General features: G+C 34.6%; 1 pseudogene; it reads left to right on the top strand.

The window, feature by feature from the left end:
- The first annotated feature begins 6,973 nt into the window (after positions 1–6,973).
- LOC139780689 (putative nuclease HARBI1) lies at positions 6,974–8,217 on the top strand (annotated as a pseudogene).
- Positions 8,218–27,047: the final 18,830 nt, after the last annotated feature.

Raw genomic sequence — 27,047 nt, 5'->3', positions numbered from 1 at the left:
CGTAGCGTTTTTCGATTAATAAATTTGGCCAGTTGGGTCGATTACAACATCTTTAGTAATTTTTAATTATCTACTGGCGACTCAAACTTCTTGTTCTGTTATTATCAAGAACATTCCAAACAGGTGGACCTTGGATATAGAAAGGATGGAATCCAAATATAAAGGTTATTGTAAATAAACAAGTGCACTTTTATAACAGCAAATTGTAAAATAATTGTAAAATTATTTCCCATTTCGATCTAATGAGCCGTGATTCAATTTTAGCAAATATATGTCAAAATCAGACGATTTAAAGTATATAAATACTTGAATGTCGAATTTTTATAACTTTAAAAATCTAAAAATTTATAGATCTTAAAATTTAGAAAACGTAATTTTATTTTACAGTCCGTAATTGCACATTTACCACGTTTACGCGAGCGTTACTTCTGTAGTAACTTACGATAATTCCTTCGCGTAAACGGGATTTTCCTTCGCGTAAACGGGCTTTTGTAGTAATTTACGATAATTTACTCCGCGTAAACGAGTGAATTATCGTAAGTTACTACAGAAGTAACGCTCGCGTAAACGTAGTAATTGTCTATCATATACATAAGACGTAGGGACAAATGGATTCCCGATTCGAATACTTCTCACGTGTCAAGTAAGATATATCATCAGTTGGGCAATTAGAACTACTGCATTTCTCGATTCAACCATCAAGAAAATCGCATTATTATATTCAGATATCACGATATTTATTACGACTGAGTGATATTAAAAATAGTAATTTGTCCGGTTAAATTCCTTATAAAGACAAAAAGTAGACAATGTCTCTTATGACACAGTTATTATGGACTGCCATTTTCGGGATTTTAATCTCAGATTCAGACATCAGAGCGGAAAATGTGACATTAGAATTAACTAATAATACTGATATGAACAACAATACAAGATTCAATGATGAAAATATGATATTAACGTTTCGGGCTATTGATTCACTCAACCTTTACGAATTGGTATTACTATTATGCTATGTCAAAATCAGAATTACGAATATGGGATTTGTTCGTAGTCCAGATTCAACAAGAATCTCTCCGTTCGGATACTTTGGATAATTCCATTATGAAATCTCTTATGCCGGAAACCAGCACTACTTGTAAAATTAATTTGTTATTATCCTTTTCCTGTTACATCAAAGCACCCGCTATATTACGTATGTTGCAACATATATTGGGTTACGACATTTTTTGGAATGGTATCGAGATAAAAATTGTTATGTAAAAAATTGTAACAACTAAAACAAAATTAAGGAAATATTAATAACGAAATCGCTATAAATTCAAATATCGACAGCGAACATCCGAATCCGCGGCAGCGAAAATGAAGAGACGCTGAGAGTTCGAAGGCTGACATAGGTCAAGCTATACCTGCAGCGACAGCAAAATCGCCACAAATTTAAATGCCAACGTCGATCGACCAAATCGATACCGATGAGTTGAACTGGCGGTATCCACAAGTTATCAAAATAAAATTTAAGAATAAAACTTATATTTAATGAAACCAGGAGATTTGAGAGTTTGATGGATCATCCCTAATAAGGGGGAGAAATAGAAAAGAGAAAGGGAAAAAAACAGAACTCATTATTTGCTGGTTTAATTTTTACTCGACTGTGTTCCGAAATTTTTGGGGCCCTGTGGCTTCGTGATGACTTTCGTCGGCACTTGTTAACACTTAGGGTTGCGGAAGTAATGCGCACAATTTAAGTTTGACACATGGTTCAAGATTAAGCAGCTCGGAACTCAGCGTGACTGATAGTGGCGGTAAAATGATATTGATGATAGTTCTGCGATGTCGCGGTTTACGTAGGAAACTTCAAGGGGTGGATTTTGTCGTGGGATGTGTCAGGTTTTCTGTTTTGAAGGTTTGTTGGTAAGATATTTTCATGCAGATGGTTGGTAAGATATTTTAGTTTTCGAGATTATTCATTGGTGGTGAAATATCCGATACGTGACAGGAAAGGAAGGGGGTGAATTTTGCTCGGACGTGGGAGGCAATCAAGGGGTAAGGAAGGTAATTTCTCAGGTTTGAGGGATTGACTCTGTCAGATGATGGAGGAGGAGATGGAGTTGCGGGTCTCAGGGGATCCGAATTTGCGTGTGTGAGAAATTTCGTTTTCTAATAATTGTTGGCGACACGCCCGCCTGTTCCGACGATTCCGCACGTGCTTGGCGGCTGATTTCTTTCGTTTATAACTGAGAATGCGCGGATCCACTAAAATTTATTTGATTGTTGTAAATCATTTAATTATTGATAACCGCGCTGGAAGTCAACTTGACCAAGACTCTCGATTGCTTGTGGACGATTTTATGAATTTGTTTATTTATCGTAATAAGAAATGCTACGGGTCTGGACGCTGACGTTAATCAGCTAACCCGAAGTAGCGGGAATGGAAGTAATACGGGTCTGGACGCTGACGTTAATCAGCTAACCCGAAGTAGCGGGAATGGAAGTGATACGGGTCTGGACGCTGACGTTAATCAGCTAACCCGAAGTACCGATGGTGAAAATGTAGATTGAAAGACTTAAAAGGTTAAATTGAAGGGTAGCAATACGTCCAGGAATTCGAGAGTTTGAAGAGAAGACTTCCGTTCAAATAAAAAAAGAATAAAAAAAGAATAATTAATCTAACTTATTAGTACTTGATACGAAGCTGTGCTTCGTACGGTCTGGATTAGAGTAAATTCGTTAAGGCCCTGCACCCTCGTAGAGGCTTCGTCGGAACTTGGTAGGTTCGGTCTTGCGGTGATGATGCACACAGAACTTAATAAAGCACACGCTACTGAACTTAAACTGCACGCAATAAACGTTTGCTTCGGTACTGGACCCGCAAAAACCTGAAAAAAAGACTGGTAGTCAGTAAACGAAAAATACTGACTGGAACTGGAATTGGAGCTTAACTGACGACAAGTCGCGGATTATATGTATAAGAAACTTTAAGAGGTAAATTTTGTTGAGGGATGTGTTTAGTTTTTCTGTTCAGTTTTTCTGTTCTGAGGGTTTTTGTTGGTAGAATAATGGTAATGGTTTTTACCCAGGATGTACATTTAAGTTTTTAAAATTATTTATTGGTGAGCAATGTGGAAGCGTCATCGCCTATTGTATAATTTTGATTTGGCGAAAAACTGAGTGAGTCACTGGAAAAAGAGCTTGCGCCCTCAAAATTCGACGGTGGGAGCTTTTTGACAAAATTCGCCAATAAACAGCCGTAAAAATCACTGTACTTAGCTCGTCAAGAGATAGGCGAAAACTCAAATCTACATCCTGGGTGAAAAAACATCCTACCAACTAAAATCGTCAAAATAGCAACTGACACATCCTACGATAAAATACACCCCTTAAACTTTCCTATATAAACCCTGACATCGCGGGATTCGCTTTCTTGAGCTTTAGTCTCTTCTCAGCTTCAGTCAACCTCGGTATTTTTAAATCGTAATCTTTTCTGCTGCTTGAGTTCCGATTCCGAGTTAAAATCTGTGCGCGAAATCTAACCCAGGACGCGGCTACATCCACATCATGAAGGGCCCGCTATCCAATTCGCCAATTCCAAAGATATCAAGGAAGTCATCAAGTGTAGCGAGTTCCATTTATTCCTTTTTCTTTTTATCTCTTTATTTAAAGGTAGTCTATCGACTGTAAAATCCCCGAGAGTTAATTAAATACGGGTTTATTTTGCGGATTTACGTCAACGTTTGAGCTCGTGACGTTCTCGTTTTCGCCATCGCGGGTTTTGGGTCGATAGGCGTAGGCATTGAGGTCGTTGGCGTTATCGCGGGTCTGGCTGACTTATCGGCCTTCGACTCCCGGATTTCTTGCAAGTCCTTAAGTAAAAAATATGTTTTCGTGTAAAACTTAACCGATCTCTTTTTATGCTGGGAGCAATAAAGCAATAAATTTTCCGAGATGCGATAATAAATTCCTCTAATTATATGATGAAATATAACATTACTAGGAATTTTCAATAAAGAATTTTTTGTAAAACCTTAAGTAAAAGAATATGTTTTCGTGGCTGTCGCGAGTTCGACCGGTTCGCTGTCATCTTGGGCTCGTGACAATTTCTTTTGTTCGTTATACTCCCGAGCGGATCTGGGGAAGATCGACCACTGTTATATCAATCAACCCGGTATAAGTAAAATTATTTTAGTGGACCTGGAAGTTCCACCCCCTCAAAAACGGAATCTGCACGCGATCATCAAGCGTAGGAGGGATCCTCGAAAGTGAGTACTAGAATTTCTTCGCCCAATTTTTTTGCGGTGCAAAGTTCGCAAACAACCCCAAAGAAAATATTAGTATTTTTCCAAAGTTCAAAATGGATAACAAATTACCCAATCTAAATCAACCACCTCAAGCTGCAAGACAACAACAACGACCAAAGGTGTACTTGAGAAAACCTGAAAATCCAAATACTGTATTGTAAAGCAACCCAAAGATAAACCCCCTGGAAATCCAAAACCTAAATATTTCTAAGAAATGAAGGAACAGCAAAAATCTAACCGATCCCTTTTTATGCTGGGCATCGACGCGTTGGTCGACGAGATGATGATGAACGAGGAAGAAGAAGAAGTTTAAAACGCTGAAGAGATGCAAGTGGTGATGGAGGAAAAGGCTTATTAAAGGCACGACACTATACCGTATTATAATTATATAAAGTGATTCTTATCGAATTATGGCGAGTGTTAATTATGACGAGAATATATGCCCTATATGTTTAGAGGCATGGTCTAACACAGGCGAACACCGTCTGTGTTCCCTACATTGTGGTTATCTATTTGGACAAAAATGTATTGTGAAATGGCTACGCGACTCGACTTATTGCCCACAGTGCAGAGCAAGAGCTCAATCAACCGATGTGAAATTATTGTACGCAAATAAGCTAACAGCAGTCGATACTGCTAAATGCGACGAGTTGCAGAGTAGGTTATCTACTCTGGAATTTCAAAATCGTACTTTACGAATAGCATTAGAGCGTGCTAATGATTGCATTGCATTATTACTTTCCAAACTGGAAAGTAATTAAACTTACTTTTTTTACCACGGTTAATAAAAATACCAACCTGCCTATAAAAGGTTAATTCGGTGGAATTAACGCACGGTCCGGCAGGGCTATCGTTTCGTCCGGTACGTGACTTTTTATTTAGAAGAGGAGAAGAAATTCACATGTTTCTCTGCAACCTTAATCAAACGGTTATTTCGAATACTTTCTTTGGCGTAGTCCAGTATGTCACATTTAGTAAGACATTCTCCGTGATATAGTGCGGATATAATGGCAGCTGGACAACTTATACATATAACATTGTAATTCGATTATGGAGCACTGTAGGCCTTTACGTTTCGGTAGAATAAAGTGCAATGTCAATCAGTGTCAAAAAATTTCTACAAACAAATTATTTTTAGAAGCACACTTATTCCATACACATAATATATTTACCACGAAAGGCAACTTTATATGGGGAGACGAATCCAGCATGCCAGACCGATATTTCACAAACAAATGCAAGTACATTGGAAAGTACACAATTTGTTCATCAGTGTTGCGTGTATATAGAAAGAATTATTTACTGGAGCATCTGGAACGACATCGAGAAGTAATAAATGCAATACAAAGAGAAATAACAAGTAGTTGGATATCGAAACATTTAACAGTCAACCCGAGAGATCGTAAAACAACTTGCAAACATTGTCAGTTTTCTACTAAAACAATTAATGGAATAAATTTCTTTAAAAGTCATCTGAATAACTGCTATCGCAAACTGCTATCAGAATTATATGCAACGATACAACAACCTGTAGTTGAAGAAAATTATGCATATCTACAAGTTCCCATCATGATAATAGACATAGGCAAACTTCTGGAAATCAAGGAGATCAGCAGAGATCCGCACCGAGTACTTCTACATCAATGAGTGACGACAATTTTCATGGGATTATGCAACATCGAAGTGAAACAGAAACATTCAAACAGATGAAACTGCCTGAACAAGAAACAGGAATAGCAGATTGTACTAATAAATGAACGAAAACCGGAGGATTCAAAATTATTACAATAAATAACTCAATAACAAGTTATATGGTAAATGCTATACCTAGATGTAAAAAAGACGATATAGAAACTCATGTTTATAAATTATCAGAACCGATTCGTTGTAGTCGCAGAAATATTACTTGTGATAATCAGTTCATCTCTGTGCCTCTAATGCAAAACACGAAAAAAACTTTTCACTTACAATTAGTATGGTAGGGACTGTTAAACAGTCCCTAAGAGGGATACCGCGAAATATGCTAAACTTTACTACGTCTAATAAGTCATATTTTCTATATAAGAATAATATGACATTACTTTTATATTCGAGACAAAATAAAAGAGTTTTAGTATTGTCTTCTTTACATAAACGAGAAAACATAGTTGCTGATGGAGAAGAACCAACCATCATAAAATTTTATAATTTGACTAAAGGAGGCACTGATACATTTAACCAAAAACGTTGGGAATACCGTACTGCACGAAGATGTACTGATTGGACAATAAAATTTTTTTATACTATGTTAGACCAAAGCCTTATTAACTAAAATAGAATGGAACAAAGAGCAAATATTAAATTTTGTTTCAAACTGGACATAACAGTTAGCAAAACGCACGAAATGCTAGAGAAAATGTACGGTAGTGATTGTTTGGCTGATTATACCGTTCTTTACTGGTATAATCTATTTCGTAACGGTAGAGAGGATATCTCAGGCGATCCACCAGTATGCCTATTCTGTAACTTCTTAACGACAATTTTACTAACTAGGGATATCGTTATGCAGACTTAACGACACTATAACGAAAAGTGGTATTCCGTAATTCAGTGTAACGATAAATGTCGTTAAAGTTGTCGATAAAATATCGAACTTTGTCGTCAGATTATCGAGGTTTCTCGCACCCCTCGATAAGCAATAGCGACAACATAACTAGACATAGCGACCAATAACTTTGAGTGGCTCCGAGTAAAGTGTATAGAAAGTGTGCGAGTAAATACAGTGTATTTTTTATATAATAAAAATATATCATTAAGGAAAGCTCGCAAGAAATAATATTACAGCAAAATTAAGTATGAAAATAATATGTATTACAAATGTCTTAATATCTAAAATTAATCAAATAAAAAATAATTTTAGGTTATATTTTACTTATAATCTTTACATGCAGTATAAATCATATATGTTTTTAATAAAAATTTTGTTAATTTTAAATTTTGATAAATTAATCTTTTCGTGTCTATATTTTGAAGGTACAATGGCTGAAGTATATTTAGCATGGAATGTATTACTCTTACAAGAAAGAGTTAGGAGACTTGAAAGAAAAGTAGAACGAAGATTGATGCGCGATGTTCAAAATCTATTTCAACTTCCTCGACATGAATTTATTGCACAATTTAGACTTCCTCAAGATTTAGTCATGCAAATTGTTAATGCTTTAGACAAGATTTATAAAAACAACGTATAACTGGCTTGTCTCCAGAACTCCAAGTGTTAGTAGCTATTGGTTTCTTTGCTCACGGCAGTTATCAAAGACCAGCTGAAAACCAATGTGAATTAGTAGTAAGTCAGCCAACTGCTAGCCGTTGTATACGCAAAGTGGCACGATTGATAAATATACGTTTATTACGCCAATGGATAAAATTTCCTATGACGGCACAAGAAAAAGCTGCAGTACAGAATAAATTTGCACAAGCTGCACAGCCATTTCCTGGAGCTATTGGAACCATCGATTGTACATACATAAATATTCTTGCGCCGCATATTCATGAGGAATCATATGTCAATCATCATGGCAATCATTCCTTGAATGTTCAAGCAGTAAATATAATAATCATCAAAAGTTTTATACTTGTCTCATTTATTAATTTAGAGTTATGCAAACTATATAAACAATATACATAATATTAAACACACACACACACACACACACGTATGTATGTATTACTGTCTCTGTAATATTATATTATTAGATAATTCAAATATTTTTTCAGATAGTCGATCCAGATATGATTTAAATAGAAAACACACATAATTTATTATTTCTTTTTCTTTAATTATAGTGTTGTAACATATTTACGTTTTTTACGCTCACTTGGCCTGTTCTGTGTTGCATTTTTTGAAAACATAAAGAAAGTATTAATGTTTGGAATATGTAGTCAAGTTTAACTATGGCAAACTTTAATTTTAATTTTAATTTTATTTACTTTAACTTTTATTTACTTTAACTTATTCACTAACCTACATAGGTTAGATGACGCGCTTTAAACACTTAAATACTTTTAAAGCGCGTCACTCTATATATAATGTTTCATTATGTATATATATAAACGAGCTTGTAAAGCGCGCCACGAACCCATGTGGCACCTCGTTTCGCGTGGAAAGTGTATGCGTGAACTATTTCGACATATATATTAGTTATATTTATGCCTCCCAATACTTAAAATAGCTGCTGTATTTTTCAAACTTTTTTTGTTTATAACTTTTTAACGAACAATGACCGCCGGCTAAAACCTTCTGAAGGTCACTCAGGAAGGTGACCTTGACAACATATGTCAAGGTCAAGGTCATCGGGGAGGATGTCCCTTTTGTAAATAATTACCACTTTAACTTTAATTTTGACGCACATTGATCCATGTAAGTTGAATTTGTAATCCGCTTTGTTTCTATTTTATATTACCGGCAATTTACGTTGTTTCAGCATTAACTTGATAAGGACCCAAAATAGAGGTCGAAACGTCGTTATAATTATTAAATTATTGCCAGTCAGGCCGACTAATAAAAAGTTTATATTATTTCATCACTGGCGAAAGATTATTTTTGAATTTAATTTTAAGCTAATATAATACCTTATTGTGACATACATGGATTATCTACTACATTTTGTTCGGTAACATTATAATCTATATTATATTCTCTTTTATTCCTACCTGTAAATAAATAAATAAATAAATATATATATATATATATATATATATAACAATTTAAACTTAAATAGAAAACATACACATAATTTATTTTTTTTTCTTTAATTATAGTGATGTAACATATTTACGTTTTCTGCTTGTCCCGTTCTGTATTGTATTTTCTACGAATATAAAGAAAGTATTAATATTTGGAATATGTAGTAAAGTTTAACTATGAAATAAACTTTAATTTTAAATTTTGAGGTAAGAAATTACTGTTGAGCATAGCACCTTAGAGAAATTCGTAGAAACGCGAAAGTCAAATCGAGCACCTTTGTTATTTAACCTCAACTTATTTTAACGTTCTTAAACTCATTAGAAAGGATGTTTCAAAGACGAGATTTTATTGACTGGATACTACAGCGATAGAGTTATATGAATCCGAGTATACTCGTTTCGGTAACGACGTCGGTACCGCATTTTGTATCGATACGGTATCGTTAGCCTAAGTTACAGAATAGCTTTATCGTTACAGTGTCGTCTGCGCAAGCGACAATCGTCGCTACATAACGATAGCGACACCCTGGTGGAAATAATTTTACAAATTTTCACGCAAAAATTATGCGAAAACTACAATTTCTTATAATATAATTACAACTTTTCACGCTATTTTCACGTAATTTTTACGTCAAAAGTACGCGATTTGGGCCATGTTTGTAATTTTTCATAAATTTACGTAGAAATTTTTATGAATAACTACAACTTTTTGGATATACTACAAAATAAAATATAAAATTTACTTAAATTCTCTCGTTAAACATTATTTTATTGCTGAAAATCTTGATTACGTGCAAGCTTAATTAAATAAATTTATGTACTTAGAAAATTTGTTTACCACCGCCGGATTTGAATCTGAAACCCCTGGCTCTTGAGTCAGTCACCTTCCGCACTGTGCTACAACATTGATTGATGAAGACGTTTCGTATTGTCTATATATGTTATACTTATTGTTAGCAGACGTACGGAAGGTGTCAGCTCTTAATAGGGTCGGTTCATTATATATATTTCTTACAAAATTGATGTCGGTCATCTGTTCGATATCGAATCGATGACTTATCGACATCGAATTTGACATTGAAAATCAACCGATTTCAATCAAATTGTTTTGGCATCAAGTTGCTTCTTTCTAAGTTACTTGTGTTCAAAACTCTAAAAATTTTGTCTAAAATTAAGAGACTATCACCATATAGTATGCAGATAGTCATCGATTCGATGTCGATCGATATCGAACCGATGACTATGCATACTCTCATATGGTGACAGGCCGATATTCATAGTCGGTTCTTATATTCAAGTCCGTCTTAAGTTGAATCTTAAAATGTCATGAACCAATCGCATAGCCGTATTAAGCCTCTTGCACAATGCCAGGCAACAGGCAATAGGAACAGGAAATAACAAAAAAATCGTTAATTACAACCTAAAAAATTCGAATACTATGATTGGTTGGCAACAGGCAATAGGCACAGAATTTCCAACGTGACGGAAACTCTGTGTCTATTGCCTGTGTCACTGTTTATTCTGTATTTATACATGTATTTATACATGATTTCTGATTTCTATTCCCTGTTCCTATTGCCTGTTGCCTGACATTGTGTAAGGGGCTTTAGCGTCTTAAGACATAACTTAAGACGGTCTTGAAATAAGATCCGACTATGAATACCGGCCATTAGTCTCTTAATTTTAGACAAAATTTTTAGAGTTTTGAACACAGGTAACTTAGAAAGAAGCAACTCTTGATGCCAAAACAATTTGATTGAAATCAGCTGATTTTTTATGTTAATTTCGATGTCAATGAGTTTCCGGTGAATCGACGTTGAATTGACGTCGATTCGACATCAACCTTCTCACTGGATAAACATACTAAATATGCGACATGTTCGACATTTTTACATCAGGCTATGCTGAAATCTACAACTTTCAATAAGATCTGTTTCTATTCCTGCACTGCTAAACTAGTGCACACTGATGCAGTATAAGTTATAGTGGGACAAGTATACTTTGTTTATATCTTACATTTAATCATAAAAATATTTTTAGAATATTGTAGAAAGTTGTAAATAGTTGTAATTTTTACAATAATTTGCAACTTCTACAAATTACTAAAATTTTTATAAAAAATTTTGTTAGAACGTTGTAGAAAGTTGTAAATAGTTGTGATTTTTACAATAATCTACAACTTCTACAATTTACTACGTTCTCATAAAAAATATTCGCAGAATGTTGTAGATAGTTATAAATAGTTATGATTTTTACAATAATCTACAACTTCTACGATTTACTACGTCTCATAAAAATGTTCGTAAAAAAGTTGTTACAATTTTCTATTACTTTTTACAACTTACTACAATTTACTACAATTTACTACAATTTACCATGAATTTCTACAATTTTCACAAATTTGTAGAAATTTGTGATTTGTTGTAGAAGATTGTAATTTTTCATAGAAATACGTAAATTGTTGTAAAATTATTTCCACCAGGGCATCGTCGTTAGAAAGTTAGAGAATAGGCATAGGCCGCCAAAAACAAGTCGTTCCCCCGAAAACGTGGAAAAGGTGCTTGAAATCCTTCGATCGGACCGCTATGTGTCCACAAGATTCATCGTGGAGCTCACTGGCATACATATAAAAAGTATATACAGAATTCTGGAAACAGATTTGGACAAACCTTCCTGAACGTCACGTCGTTTTCGTAGACTTAAGTAACGGACAGAGAAGGATAGAAATATAAGTAATAAAAGGCTTAAAAGATTTAAAAAAACGTAATATTAGTCGTTTATGCCTTCCAATACTGAAAATAGCTGCTATATTTTCGAACCTTTTTTTGTTAATAACTTTTTAACGAATAACGACCGCCGGCTAAAAACTTCTGAAGGTCACTCAGGAGGGTGACCTTGACAACATATGTCAAGGTCAAGGTCATCGGAGGGTGGTCCGTATTACTAAATAATTACCATATTTACTTATAAAGGTAATGTATCAAATACAAACATAAACTTTTACATTAATAAAAAATTTTATACAATGTGTACATATATACTAAATTATTTACAGGTAGCTATGATATTTGGAATTTGTGGTGCATGCAGAAGAGAGGAACTCACCAATATAAAAGTTAATGACATCGAAGACAAAGAAACTATCTTGCTCGTTAAAATTCCAACTACAAAAACTTACAAACCAAGATCTTTTATAATCACCGATGAATTCTACACTATATCTAAAAAATATATAAATTTGAGACCAAAAAACGTCCAAACCTCAAGATTTTTTCTAAATTATTAAAATGGAAAGTGCACCAAACAACCAGTTGGAATCAACAAATTCGGAAAGATTCCAACAATTATCGCATCATATCTACAATTAGCAAAGCCTCATTCTTATACTGGCCACACCTTTCGTCGCACTTCTGCCACGCTGCTAGCAGACTCTGGAGCGAACATAACAACATTAAAACGACACGGTGGCTGGAAATCCAATACAGTTGCTGAAGGATACATTGAGGACTCCATCAATAAAAAAAAAATATATACAACCAAATTACACAATCAATTAATCCCAGCTCTTCAACTTCACATTCATCAACATTCAACAATCCCATGCAAAATAAAGAAAACTCAAAACCTATAAATATTAACACTACAGATACAAATACCGCAATTATACATACAAATGAACAAAATATAGACAGTCTCAATAGAATATTAACTACATCCAACACAAAAAATAATCCAATCATACTGATAAACCGCCCCTCCCCCCTGCACCCCCCTCCTCGCCTGCGCCCACTTTCGACTCGGGGGGGCGAACCCCCCACAAGTCCTTCTTTAAACTTTAGACGCACTTGTAATATAAAATAGTGTGTGTAACACGTGCGGGTTGAAAATTGGACACGCATGCGGGTGATCGCACTCGCCTTCGGCTCGTGCGTCCACTCCGCACTCGTGTCCAATTTTCAACTTCCCGCACTTGTTACACAAATAACTATTCTAACAGACAGATGAGTTATATTCGTCATAAAACAATCCATGCTATAAAACGATCTTATCCGTTTCTGTTTTCCTTTCCTTTCCGAATGGAAATAAGATGCTTAGACTAAAGCTCGAAGTTACCCAGTGAAAGTTACTTTTTTTGTATTTTAGGATTAGTTATGGTACGTTTCATGTATACCTTAAACGCAGGTAGTCCGAAAACATAAAAGAAAGACGGATTAGTCACACTATGTCATAAAGCGGTCCTGCTCGTTCCTCTTTTCCTCCCCTCCCCCCCCCCGTCAAAATAAGATGCTCAGAGACTGAGGCTCGAAATTACCACGTAATAAATTATCTTTTTCTCTCACGCTTTAAACTTAGCTATTGTACGTTTCATGAATTTTGAACGCAGGTAGTCCTAAATTATTTAAAAAAACTTTTTTCTAAAATGGATATCGTACCTACGGTGATCCGGTGACCATAAATCCCTTATTGTCAAGGACAGTCTTTTATTTCAAGTAGCTGTCTTTCAGATTTATTTATTTTCTCAATACACAATTTTGTCTCTTTTATTTTTACAATAATGGAAAATTCTGTTCTGCTTAACATTGCAATGTCTAACGTTGTACTAATATGAGAATCTTTACGGAAACATAAATAATTTTTGAAGCAGTGAAAAGTTAAAACTCTGGAAGCTTGCATTTGCACAAAATGTAACTATTATTATAGATAAATAAATAAATAAATAAATTGTTTACGCAGTTTTTATAATTTTCTGAAAAATAATTATGTACTTAAAAAAAATTTATTCATTTAAAAAATATCGCTAAAAGTAATTTTTAATTTTAATTTTTTATATATTTTAGATATACCTAATTTGGTAAAGCTAAATTTGTGATTAATATTTTTATTTTTACGTGCTTTTTTTTTATATACATCTTTTCTCTCAACCATTCCAACTTCAGCTTGAGACTGCGTTTCAAAACCGACATATAATCAACACGTAGTTTGATAGGTAAGTGAAAAAATATTACATTTTTTTTATTTTACATACATAAAAACATCCTGCTAATTCTTTTTGTAAAAAAGAAATCTGTAGCAAAATTTTAATTGTTAAAATGTCAATATTTTATTTGCAATACAACTTTATTTCTTTCTTATTCATCTCTGCAATTTAAATCTACAAAAACCTAATAGTCTAAGAGCTGGCTACATAAAAATGCAAGGTATAAGGTACATGAAATATTTATAGCTAGAGAGGTTCCATTAGTACTCCCGGACACTGAGTGACCAGTCTGCCTGCGCGCTTAGGAAGATTAAGGCGGGGGCGGACGGTCAAAAATGACAAATTTTACAAGGAAAAAAATGATAAAGCTCAGGGATAAAAATTATAGGAATTATAACAAAAACATAATTATCTAGCGAAACCACTGCCAAGGGAACGGGCTTGGAAAAATTAGCGGGGAAAGAAGACCCTGTTGAGCTTGACTCTAGTCTGGCACTGTAAGGAGACATGAGAGGTGTAGCATAAGTGGGAGATGGCAACATCGCCGGTGAAATACCACTACTTTCATCGTTTCCTTACTTACTCGGTTAGGCAGAGCGCGTGAAACAGAACAGAATTATAACAAAAAATATAATTTTATAACAAAAACTTAATATTTGCTATCAATGTATTGCTTGGGAATGGGTATCCCATCGATTTTTTATTCTCGCATATCAATAGAAGACTGAGGAAACTTCAGTCTATAAATAAGAATGACTCTGAACGTTCACAACAAATTAAAAGTTTTATCGTTTTGCCATATTTAAAATCTACTTCTGAAATTATCACCTCAACGGTTATCAAATCTGAAAATTCCGTGGGATACCGTATTCTCAACAAACTTAATAACATTATAAAGGTCCAGAAAGATAAGAATGCTCATTTCAATAAGAATAACGTAATTTATAAAATCTGTTGCAAGAATTGTGATGCCTCTTACGTCGGTCAGACTAAGAGGCAGCTACGCACTAGAATAAAAGAACACAAAGCTAATATCAAATTAGATGCGTCCAAGCATTCAGTAGTCACTGAGCATATTATCAGATCTGATCATTCTTTTGACTGGGACAATGTTCGTATCTTAGAAGTGGAGCATAACTATAAAAAGAGACTGACTGCAGAAATGATACACATCAAGGAGCAGCCTAACGGCATAAATTCAAACAAGGACACAGAATTATTAAACGAGGCTTATTTTGATGTGTTGAGGCTGTTGTCATAAGTGTTTTAATAACAATGATTTGGTTGCTCTGCCCTTGCGACGCGGATATTGTCTCAGTCGTTCGCAATCTTTAGTTACGAACACACGCTCCTATCTGACGATGGAAAGATTACTCTCGCGTTTGGTTGCACTGACCCCTTATGTGAGTCCATTTTTACGAGTCAAACTTAATTATTGAATTCAAGTGCTCCTACTGAATGTCAAAATTTGATTCAGTTGCCACTAAGAGGGTCTGGAGACAAGGCCTCGCTTGCACCATCAACTTGGACACACATAAGTATTGCAACGTAACAAACAAACGATCGACTCAGCTTTAAATTTGACTAACATCCGATAATATATATTCAATATGATCGATTTCTCTGCTGACATGGGTGGATCTTATTGTAAATTCGTAGCGCCGGATCGTACCCGATTCCTTTATTTGTAAATTCGACTTTAATTATGTATATGCGGTTCTGAAGAAGACCAAGTATGGTCGAAACGTAAACTAATTCGATTGTACTATTGTAATTTGAATATATAAATGTTTTTTATATATAATATGTAATATATAAACCTATTTTTGCTCGAAAATTTGGCCATTGTTATTTGTTTAGCTGTTTGCTTCATCGAGCGTATTATTTCGTTTTTTTTTAATTATAGGAATGTTAAGTATTTGTTGCTACAAAACGCGGAAAATTATTGGCAGACGATTTCGTGGAAGAGAAAGCGCCGGCAGACTGCAACAAAGCGGCGTTAACTTTTGTGAAAAAAAAATGATAAGCTTCATGATTAAAAATTATTGGTAATAATTACTAAACTGTTAACAAAGCTATGTGCCAAATGGCAGACGAAAAAACTGAAGACAACATCGAGGCAGACTGTGATGAAGAGCGCGGTTTCGATCGCGCTTAACGAGTTAGTTCCGTACGATGCGTTACTACGATATGTTATTTTGTTAATTATATTATGTCGACAATAAGATAACAATTTCTATATTATATATATATAATAAGTGCTAAAAGATATGTTTAACATTAGAATAATTTTTTTATTAACAAAAAAATACTATAAAAAATTGTAGACTTATTCTATTTCGCTGTTTGCATCGGATTCATCGTACTGCATATCTTCTTCGCTTTCGCAATCGATATCATCCTCAGATTCGATTTCGTTGATATCTGCTGAAAAACGACATTAAAAATTAAATAATAAAACAAGTAGAAACTTGCACATTGCTTCCTCATAGTTCTTAAGTGTGCAAGTAGAAACTTGCACATTGCTTCCTCATAGTTCTTAAGTGTGCAAGTAGAAACTTGCACATTGCTTACTTATAGTTCTTAAGTGTGCAAGTAGAAACTTGCACATTGCTTACTCATAGTTCTTAAGTGTGCAAGTAGAAACACAAAGCTTCTCTATGAGGAAGCTTGTATTTTATTCAATGTACAATTATATTATTAGTATTTATTTTTGGCTTCCTCATAGAGGAAGCTTTGTGAGCGAAGGTTTCTACTTGCACACTTAAGAAAAAAAATAATTTACATACTTAAAAATTGTGAGGAACTAATGTGCAAGTTTCTACTTGCCCACTTAAAAACTAAAGCAATATGCAGGTTTCTACTTGTACACTTTTTTTATTGTGATTTCAAAATTTGCATAATTTTTTTAAAAAAGAACCTCTTTACCGATCATCACCAAATTTAATATCAACCTTCCTTGAATGATACTCTATCAATTAAAAAAAAAACAGCTCGATATCTCAATATTTGCGGAAGTTAAAGCAACCACAGACATTTCTAAAAACAGCTCGATATCTCAGCAACCCGATATCTCAATATTTGCGGAAGTTAGAGCAACCACGGACATTTTTAAAAAAATTCAAAATTTTTTTAAAAAAGAACCCTTTTACCGATTATCGCCAAATTCAATACCAACCTTTCTTGAATGATACTCTATCGATTAAAAAAAAAAAACAGCCCGATATTTCAATATTTGCGGAAGTTAGAGCAACCACGGACATTTCTAAACAAATTAAAAATTTTTTTAAAAAAGAACCCTTTTACCGATTATCGCCAAATTCAATACCAACCTTCCTTGAATGATACTCTATCGATTAAAAAAAAAAAACAGCCCGATATTTCAATATTTGCGGAAGTTAGAGCAACCACGGACATTTCTAAAAAAATTCAAATTTTTTTTAAAAAAGAACCCCTTTACCGATCGTCGCCAAATTCAATACCAACCTTCCTTGAATGATACTCTATCGATTAAAAAAAAAAACAGCTCGATATCTCAATATTTACGGAAATTAGAGCAACCACAACATCAAATGTGCACATACATACATACATACACACATACAGACATTTTTTTTAAGGCGATATTTCGACGTTTTACAACAATCTAAACATATTGGTAGAAAAAACTCAAAAACCAATCTCTTCGTTGGTTTCTTCTACCCCTATTTCATATATAATTTTTTTAAATTTGGTTGACTAAACCCAACTTAAACGCAATCGAAAGTTCATATACGAAATTCATGAAAACAAAGCTTCCTCTATGAGGAAGCAAAATGACTATTAACAAATATGAGATTGAAAGCGTGTGCAAAGATTTGTACCTTCAGACTGTTCTTGATCAATAACAACGTCTTTAACACTAGATGGTATCTGAGGTCCATCGAACCATCGGAACTGGTATTTGGAGTTGATTATCACCCATCCGCAGTCTTCTGGTACCAAAAAAGTCGGAATTTTCTTGTGAGCGTGGCTCCATAATCTGGCGATATACATAGATCTTAAGAATTGCGGTCTTAATTCAGCTGCACAAGGAGGTATCGATGAAGCGTCAAAATTTTGTAGGTGACTTTTTTGGTACCAGAAGACTGCGGATGGGTGATAATCAACTCCAAATACCAGTTCCGATGGTTCGATGGACCTCAGATACCATCTAGTGTTAAAGACGTTGTTATTGATCAAGAACAGTCTGAAGGTACAAATCTTTGCACACGCTTTCAATCTCATATTTGTTAATAGTCATTTTTAATTTTTAATGTCGTTTTTCAGCAGATATCAACGAAATCGAATCTGAGGATGATATCGATTGCGAAAGCGAAGAAGACCGTCGTGAGACAGGTTAGTTTTACCCTACTGATGACCAGTCATTGCGATAGTAATCCTGCTCAGTACGAGAGGAACCGCAGGTTCGGACATTTGGTTCACGCACTCGGTCGAGCGGCGGGTGGTGCGAAGCTACCATCCGTGGGATTATGCCTGAACGCCTCTAAGGCCGTATCCTCTCTAGTCAAAGGTGGCAATGATATCTCTAGGAGTCTCGTGAGTTGAAAGGCTCAAAACAATGTGACACACTACTAGGCGGCCGGTCCTCGCGGGCCGGTCGTCGCACGAGCCCGGTTTGCCGTACGGCGCCTCTGTCCGTCGTCGGGATCTCACCGCTTACGACGGCACGGCGTCTAACGGTCGAACATGAGTTTCGCGAGTTCGATGTCGAGACTCGGAATCGTCTGTAGACGACTTAGGAACCTTGCAGTACGATGAATCCGATGCAAACAGCGAAATAGAATAAGTCTACAATTTTTTATAGTATTTTTTTGTTAATAAAAAAATTATTCTAATGTTAAACATATCTTTTAGCACTTATTATATATATATAATATAAAAATTGTTATCTTATTGTCGACATAATATAATTAACAAAATAACATATCGTAGTAACGCATCGTACGGAACTAACTCGTTAAGCGCGATCGAAACCGCGCTCTTCATCACAGTCTGCCTCGATGTTGTCTTCAGTTTTTTCGTCTGCCATTTAGCACATAACTTCGTTAACAGTTTAGTAATTATTAGAGGAAAGTACCCGATTATGAGATACCATATCTATTTTGTGTGATTGCCGAAAGTCTATGGGCAGAATTGAAAAATATAGTAGGTCATTTTGAAGGGAATTTAATAAGCTTTAAGATGCTGAAATGTAAAATTTAATTTAAATATTAATTTTGCTGAAAATTTGAAAAATGTGAAAAATGAGCTTTCGGCAAAATCGCAAAAGTGTGCTCCTAATATGAGATACCCCAAGAAATCGCTAATAAAGTGCAAAATACATCGGTATTGCAATTAGAAAACTTCATTTAATGTCTCTAAAATACAAATGTAATGGAGAAGCTTATTTGCAATAATCGCAAACCCACTTATACTCAATATTTCCAGCGCAGCCAGTGTGCGCCCAGCATGAGCATGCGATCACCATCAGCACACTTTTATAAGTTCGTATAAACCTTCCCTTAACTTTAACATAGTATTTTCCCTCTTTTTATTACTGTACAATAACCTTCATACTCTAGCAACGAGCGTCACCCTGAATATCTCATATTACGGACCCCACGCCTTGCGGTTTCGCGATCACCAAATCTATCCTCTACAATTAAGCAACTCAACATATCCTGTATTTTCCTACTAATACGACCTTACTCTATCGCTGCATACAGAACTCGTTGTCAAATATTTATTTATTATATAATAAACAAGGTTCAAAGTCTCACCTTCGTGGAACTTGACAACATCCAAATTCACAATTTCGATATTCGTAACGAGTGCATGCACGATCGAACAATGAATTTTCTACTAAATAGGTTTTATTATACACCAAGGGCAATAAGTTCATGGTGGACCCAACAAATAGAACCTATTAGTTTAGCAGAAACCCCGCTATCGCATATTAGGAGCTTATCTCATAATAGGGGACTTTCCTCTACCAATAATTTTTAATCATGAAGCTTATCATTTTTTTTTTCACAAAAGTTAACGCCGCTTTGTTGCAGTCTGCCGGCGCTTTCTCTTCCACGAAATCGTCTGCCAATAATTTTCCGCGTTTCGTAGCAACAAATACTTAACATTCCTATAATTTTTATCCCTGAGCTTTATCATTTTTTTCCTTGTAAAATTTGTCATTTTTGACCGTCCGCCCCCGCCTTAATCTTCCTAAGCGCGCAGGCAGACTGGTACCTCAGTGTCCGGGAGTGCTAATGGAACCTCTCTAGCTATAAATATTTCATGTACCTTATACCTTGCATTTTTATGTAGCCAGCTCTCCGTCTATAACTGTTTCAATAATCTTGTTCTGATATCTGTAAAATTATTTATTTTTATTAAAATCTAATTCTAGATGTAAATATTTTCTTCTGATTTCTATTGTCTATAAGAAAAAAAAGTTTCATTTTCATGTTATTTTAAATTTAAAAATTCGCTCATTTTTGTATATATTTTAGAATAATTTAATAATAATTTAACAACATTGGAACAAAATATTCAGGTTCTTATTTTAATTTTGTTAACAGTATATTTATAGTTAAATGACTGTTGAGCTGTATTTTGTATTCTCTCTCTGTATGTGTACTTGTGCGAGTGTAGCCTCGAGCACAATAGCACACTAAATTAACAAATAATGAATCTATGTACTGGCGCGTGTATAGCCTCAAGCACACTAGCATAGCAAATTAACAAATAATAAAAGACAAGTTCGAGATTAAATACTTGTTAAATTCTTTTATAGTTCATCCATTTTAGGTTAGCGGATTCACGAAGTTTTATATTCATTTTTAATATAATCATAATATTGTCGATACGATATATTTGATTTTTCTGACATTTTTCATAAATCCGTTACTTCATTGAGAATTTTTTAATCGCATTTCAATTAAATATCTATTAAAAATGTATACTATATATACATAATTATACATTTTTTAAATCTTTACACATACATATAAAAATGAACTTATTTTATAAAGTTTCAAATTAATTTTTTCCTCTAATTATTATTATTAAATTTAAATTTTCGGAATAAAACGATCTGAATAAACGAAAGGGGAGAAAGACGACTAATTTTACTCAAATATTAATACTTACCGGAGTTACTCCGCCCCCGGCCCCGCGCCGGTTAGTTATTACCTGATACCTCTTTTGCTTTCCTCTGTTGCTCTCGGGTTTTTATAGTTCCTTCTTTGCCTCTGACAGAATATCCAAACTCCTTCACTTCACTTATACTCGCATCACGATGCGCAACAGCAGAATTATAGTAGGACTGATCTGTTACACATACAATATTCAAATGAAAATAATGCTCAAAATAAATATATCGAAAAATAATTTTTGCACGCTAATATCTTGTTCCTAACTTCGACAAATTTTTCAGAAAAGAATAACATCTTGATAAAAATGTTTTCTCAGATATCAATTTATATAAAATTTGGTAAGAAAAAATCCAATAATATAATTTAAATTATTATAAATCTTAAATATTTAAAGATATTGTATAGGTATATTTGTTAATATTAAATATGGTGTAAAATATTTTACTAAATATTTTTAAAACATTAAAATACAATCTGAAATACTTTATATTTATTAAACAATATACTACGTGCAATACATTATTGTATTATACAGTAATGTAAAATGTACTATTGTGCAAATAACAACTATTTCCATCAATAACAAATAATAATAGTATATTGTGCACCAAGGGGCGAAAGTAGCGTTTTTCAGACGAGTGTGAAGTTTGCCGCCCTCGCCTTCGGCTCGGGCGGCAAATCACACGAGTCTGAAAAAGCTTTCGACCCGAGGTGCACACGATATTTTTCAAAATACCTTTACGGAAAGTTCGACTTCCATGCCTAGAGAGAGGCGAGAGTGGTCAATTTCACGCCAGGGCGGCATAGCGGGCGGAAAGTAACCACTTTCCTCCCTAGGAAAGAAAGTAACAACTTTCCTCCCTGTTTAGCGGGTTAGCGGGTGCACCCGCTAAACAGGGAGGAAAGTGGTTACTTTCCGCCCGCTATGCCGCCTTGGCGTGAAATTGGCCGCTTTCGCCCCTCTCTACAGGCATGGAAAGTCGAACTTTCCGTGGAGGTGTTGTGAAAAATAAGTTACGAAATGTTATTTTCAGCGATTCGCTGTCACATCTGGCTATCTTTCTGGCCTTCTCCTCCGCTCTTCTCTTTCTATTGCTATTTGTTCGCAATAAATTGTCGCTCAAAATTAAGCGCGATTATAAATTACTAGACTACAACGATCGTACGGCTATGTCATACTTCGTGTGACTTCCGATATTAATCACAACGCATACTTAATCGTGTCGCGATTCGCGATAGCAGAAAAATTATAGGTGCGTATGGAATTACGGCACGTTCGATATTTTACAAATAAAATGCAAATGCAAATGAAATGCATTTCTATGGGTGCATTCCGTTTCACGCATGATGCACATGATGCATCATTTAGCCTTGTTTAACATTCGGCGAACAACAAACGGAATGTACCCATATTCTATTTGTACATTTCTATTTTATACCATAAAAAGGTTAAAATAGTGATTTCAGACAAGTCGAGATAGTTCTTTTTCTTAAATGCGTTTTATTTTATAAGTAAAATTTATAAGTAAAAAGTTTATATTATTGTAAGAATTTTGATGAAATTTTAACGATTTTCAATAATTATCACACTCGGTTGAAATTTACCTACGAAACTGAGGAAAATAACTCAATCAATTTCTTGAATACGACTGTCATCAGGGAGAATGATACCTTAATTACTAACTGGTACACGAAACCTACCTTTTCCGGTCGATACGTTAATTATTTTTCTAGTCACCCGAAAAAATATAAACTGAACAATATAATAAGCTTGGTCGACCACGCGATCTTACTTTCCGACAAACGGTTCCACGATAATAACATTGATAAAATCAAAGAGATACTTTTGAACAATTGCTATCCCCTGCATACAGTTGACAGATGTATTAAAGATAGACTAAAACTACTCAGTAACCGTGATAACACATCTAACACGAATGATATTGTACGACGTATACCGGAAAATTGTATAACTGTTCCCTACATTAAGGGTCTCAGCGAGAGACTTTTGCGTATTTTCAATGATCACGGTCTTCACGTTCTTTATACAGTTCCTAAGTCCCTCGATTGCGTCATAAGGAGGGGGAAAGATAGACTAGATTGTTTCAAGCAGACTAACTTAATTTATAAAATCAATTGCGGAAATTGCGATGCCACGTACATTGGCCAAACCAAAAGACATCTCGAAACACGCATTAAAGAGCATAGGGCAGATATCAAGAAACATGTCAGCAACCATTCCGTCGTTAGTAAACATCGTACCTCTCTTGATCACGAATTCGAATGGCATAAAACTGAGATATTACATAGCGAAAAACAAGTTAGAAAACGCGAGATCGCAGAAATGTTTTTCATAAAACAAAATAATAATACAATCAACCTACAGAAAGACACGGATAATTTGACCGGGGCATACGATATAATAATAAAGAACATTTAACGTCGATCGCGATCAGTGTGCCTTTGTCAACCGTGGGCTGCTGACATGCTTTTCCCACACATATTATGTCATTTACATATGACGCGCAAACTTGTAAGTTATTTAAAATTGTTAATTTATATTTTATTTCTTTTTATTTATTTTTTTTTCTTTTTTTATATATAATTTTAGTTCTTGACTTTTGGATTGTTGGCACAATGCCAGGACTGAATTGTTTGTAAGAGATAGAACACTTGATAAGGACCGAAAGTGACGGTCGAAACGTCGTGAGATAATAAAATTCATATATTGCCAGTCAGAGTCGATTATTACTACTCCTTTTTATTGTAAGATATTATTACATTAATAAAAAAGTTTTAAACATGTATTTTTATATAACAATGTTATAAAAATTAGTTTGTAATACATTACAATAAAATAAATGTACAATTTAATAATAATTATAGACTATTTTATTATTAATGCATTAAAACACAATAAAAATTATATTTTTTTTTGCAAGATTAATGAAGAAGTTTCCCTCGCCCGACACAGTACAAATTACCTGACAAAAATCTTATACCTTCGAAAATTTTACTGTAACATTAAACTCACTATAAATAAACGAAATTGGTTATTAGGAACACGTTGTAATAAACATTTGGCATTATAACTCAGCGTAAACAAAGTTCAGCTATCTTTAATAGTTTTCAAGTATTTATATTAAGAAAAAGGCTTAGAGTGTGGTTTAAAATAGCTGAACTTACTCATTTATACCTTTTATTACGATTATTATTTATTATTTTACTATATGCTTACATCTTTTATTACAATTATTATTTATTATTTTACGTTTTAACGAATAAACGTATTAAATATTCTAGCCATCGACATATATGATGGACTACGCGATCCCTATATGAAAGCCTTCAAAAAGTGTCCGGTAGAGTTGACCTCTACCTCGTTCCCTCTTTGTCTGTACGCACTGGATAGAAAAAGACAGTTTGACCTCTACCAGTCGCTATCTCTTTTTTTCCACCGGTGTGAGTCGCCGGTCATATTTTTCTATACCTGTGCGCAGTCCATACTATATATGTCGATGATACTAGCTATAGATACTCGCGGTACTCACAGCATTTAAAAACATTATATTTTCACAATTGCCTGCGTGATACATCTTCAGCCGAACAAGTTTTACAAAAAAAAAAAACAACATATTTTAACAGATAATGAAGATACGATTAGTGTTTAAATAAGCTTTAAATAAAAAAAAGCGCAACATGTACGACCACCGAATCAAGAGATACATGGTAGTGTCTCGCGCCAAGTACACTGTTGGAAAATTTGGGTTAAATATAACATAAATCACATGTCCCAAACAGTCCACTCAAATTTTTGTGTTAATTTAACATAATATGGATGTGTTAAATGGTAACACCGATACTATGTTAAAATATTTCAACAGAAAGGAAATGTAAATGTGTAGGTACAATTAACATAACTTTTATGTTGAAGTTAAAATTGTAAGATAAAATCAACACTCTTTTTCTATACATTTTAATCTTTTCTGTACATTTTCTACACATTTAATAAATACGTTCAAATTGTGTTACTTTAACATATTTTTTAAATTATCTTAATAATTTTACATTTTTAATTTGTAAAGTTCAATTAACATAGCAGGCATATGTTAAATCTACACATGTATGTGTTGATTATTTTACACATAAATTTTAACAAAACTACAAAAATTTTCCAACAGTGATATACGCGCAGCGCAAGACCGCCTCGTGTATTCTTACGCGATAGTTAAATTTGTAATAAATGATAAATGTGAAGTTAAAATAAGTTGTACTTACCAATTAAATTAGTCGCGACACCATCTGTTCCAGAGTTGATCCGTCCAATGTCCACAGTGCTTTTCAAATAAAACGTATTATTAAAACCCGTGATATATACACATAAGACACAATATATCTAGCATTTGCCCTTATGTAAAAAGTGGAAAATTCCTACTGGGATTATTGGAAACTGGGAATAGAGGCGCACATTACGTGCGGCACGTGTACGGCGACGGAGTGGCGTGGACGTGGGAATGGCGCGGTACTGAGTGTCCACTCGGAGGGGGGGGGGGGTTAGTTAGAGGCCCCAAGTCGGCATATTCTTTTGTGCCCTTCCGTTTCCTTTTGTTCGCGTGCAAACGAGAAAGGACAAAGGAGCACCTTTTTTCTACCTGCGCCTCTACCCTTCCCCAACACTCGGTCTACGATTCTAAGAGCATTGCGAGTGCAAAATGAAACGTACCCTATGACTATGGGTGCACGATGCGTTTTTGCCTGCTGAATTGCTATATAGCTAGATTTACGTTGAGGGCAGCTGGAAATGCTGCTGGCCGTATTGCTAGCTTGGCTTCAGAATTTCAAATAATGCGACAATTTTCGTGCTAGTTGAACAGCTGACAGTAGCGCGCATATATTCTTTAATTTCAAACATATTTATTAATGTAATTTGGCGTGCGTACAAGCATAATTTCTCTTTATAGACCTCTATCAGAATTGAAATAGCTTCCTTTGTCCATTTTTCTTTCCATTACTTTTGCAACACGTGGTGGACCGGTGGACGTTACATGTTTCTCCCCAGTTAAACTCTTAAGCAGCTAGACGACGCGACGTGTGAAAAGAAATTTTGCTCACGCGATCTAAGGCTGCGTCCTAATTGGCTCTCACAATGAGTAAACACAAAACCATGCAAGAAAAATAGAATTTTCTAATTTATCACTGTAATCTAGCCAAGCAGCATGACTAGCGGATACTACACAATTTCCAGCTTATTGTTAGCAGTCAGGAAGATCGTCAGCACAGGCGCGCGCAAGCATTCCAACAGACAAAATCGTACCGCGTGTCGTAGGTTGAAGATGGTGAAGATTGAAGATGTGAAGAACGTTCTTCTACCACGTGGTTAATTTTACACGCTAAAAATGGCGCGCGGCCTCGCATGTCCTCTTAACATTTCGCGTTTATGCGTTTTTTACATTTTAACAATAAACATGCTGTACGCTTGTTTTAAAGGTCGTTATTGTGTTATAATGCAAGTTAAATATGCAAGATAAAATTGTAAATAGATATACATGCAGTATCTGAAAATGTAATCGTCTTTTTATCGATTTTTCACGGGATATACTTGAGGCCGATTGAATCTTGTGAAATACGCATATTCTAATAGATCGTCAATGTGCGAACGCAAAATCTATATTTACACGATAATTAGAAATCGGAATATTATAAGGAATAAATGCAGGGTTAACATAGATTTTACTTACCAATTAAACGAATTGCAACGCCACTTGTCCCAGAATTGATCCATCTTGTGTACCAGCCCTTGTGTTCCGTTAATATTAACGACGAAACATTCGAGAATGTCGGTCTTGACGCGCGATATTTATTAATCAAATAACGATTAAT

This window comes from Temnothorax nylanderi, unplaced genomic scaffold (genome assembly GCF_030848795.1).
Source record: "Temnothorax nylanderi isolate EJ_2023f unplaced genomic scaffold, tnyl_v1.0 TNYL_tig0292_pilon, whole genome shotgun sequence".
In the NCBI taxonomy this organism is placed as follows: domain Eukaryota; kingdom Metazoa; phylum Arthropoda; class Insecta; order Hymenoptera; family Formicidae; genus Temnothorax; species Temnothorax nylanderi.
Note: the sequence above shows the minus strand (reverse complement) of the source record. Positions and strands in the feature narration are given on the sequence as shown.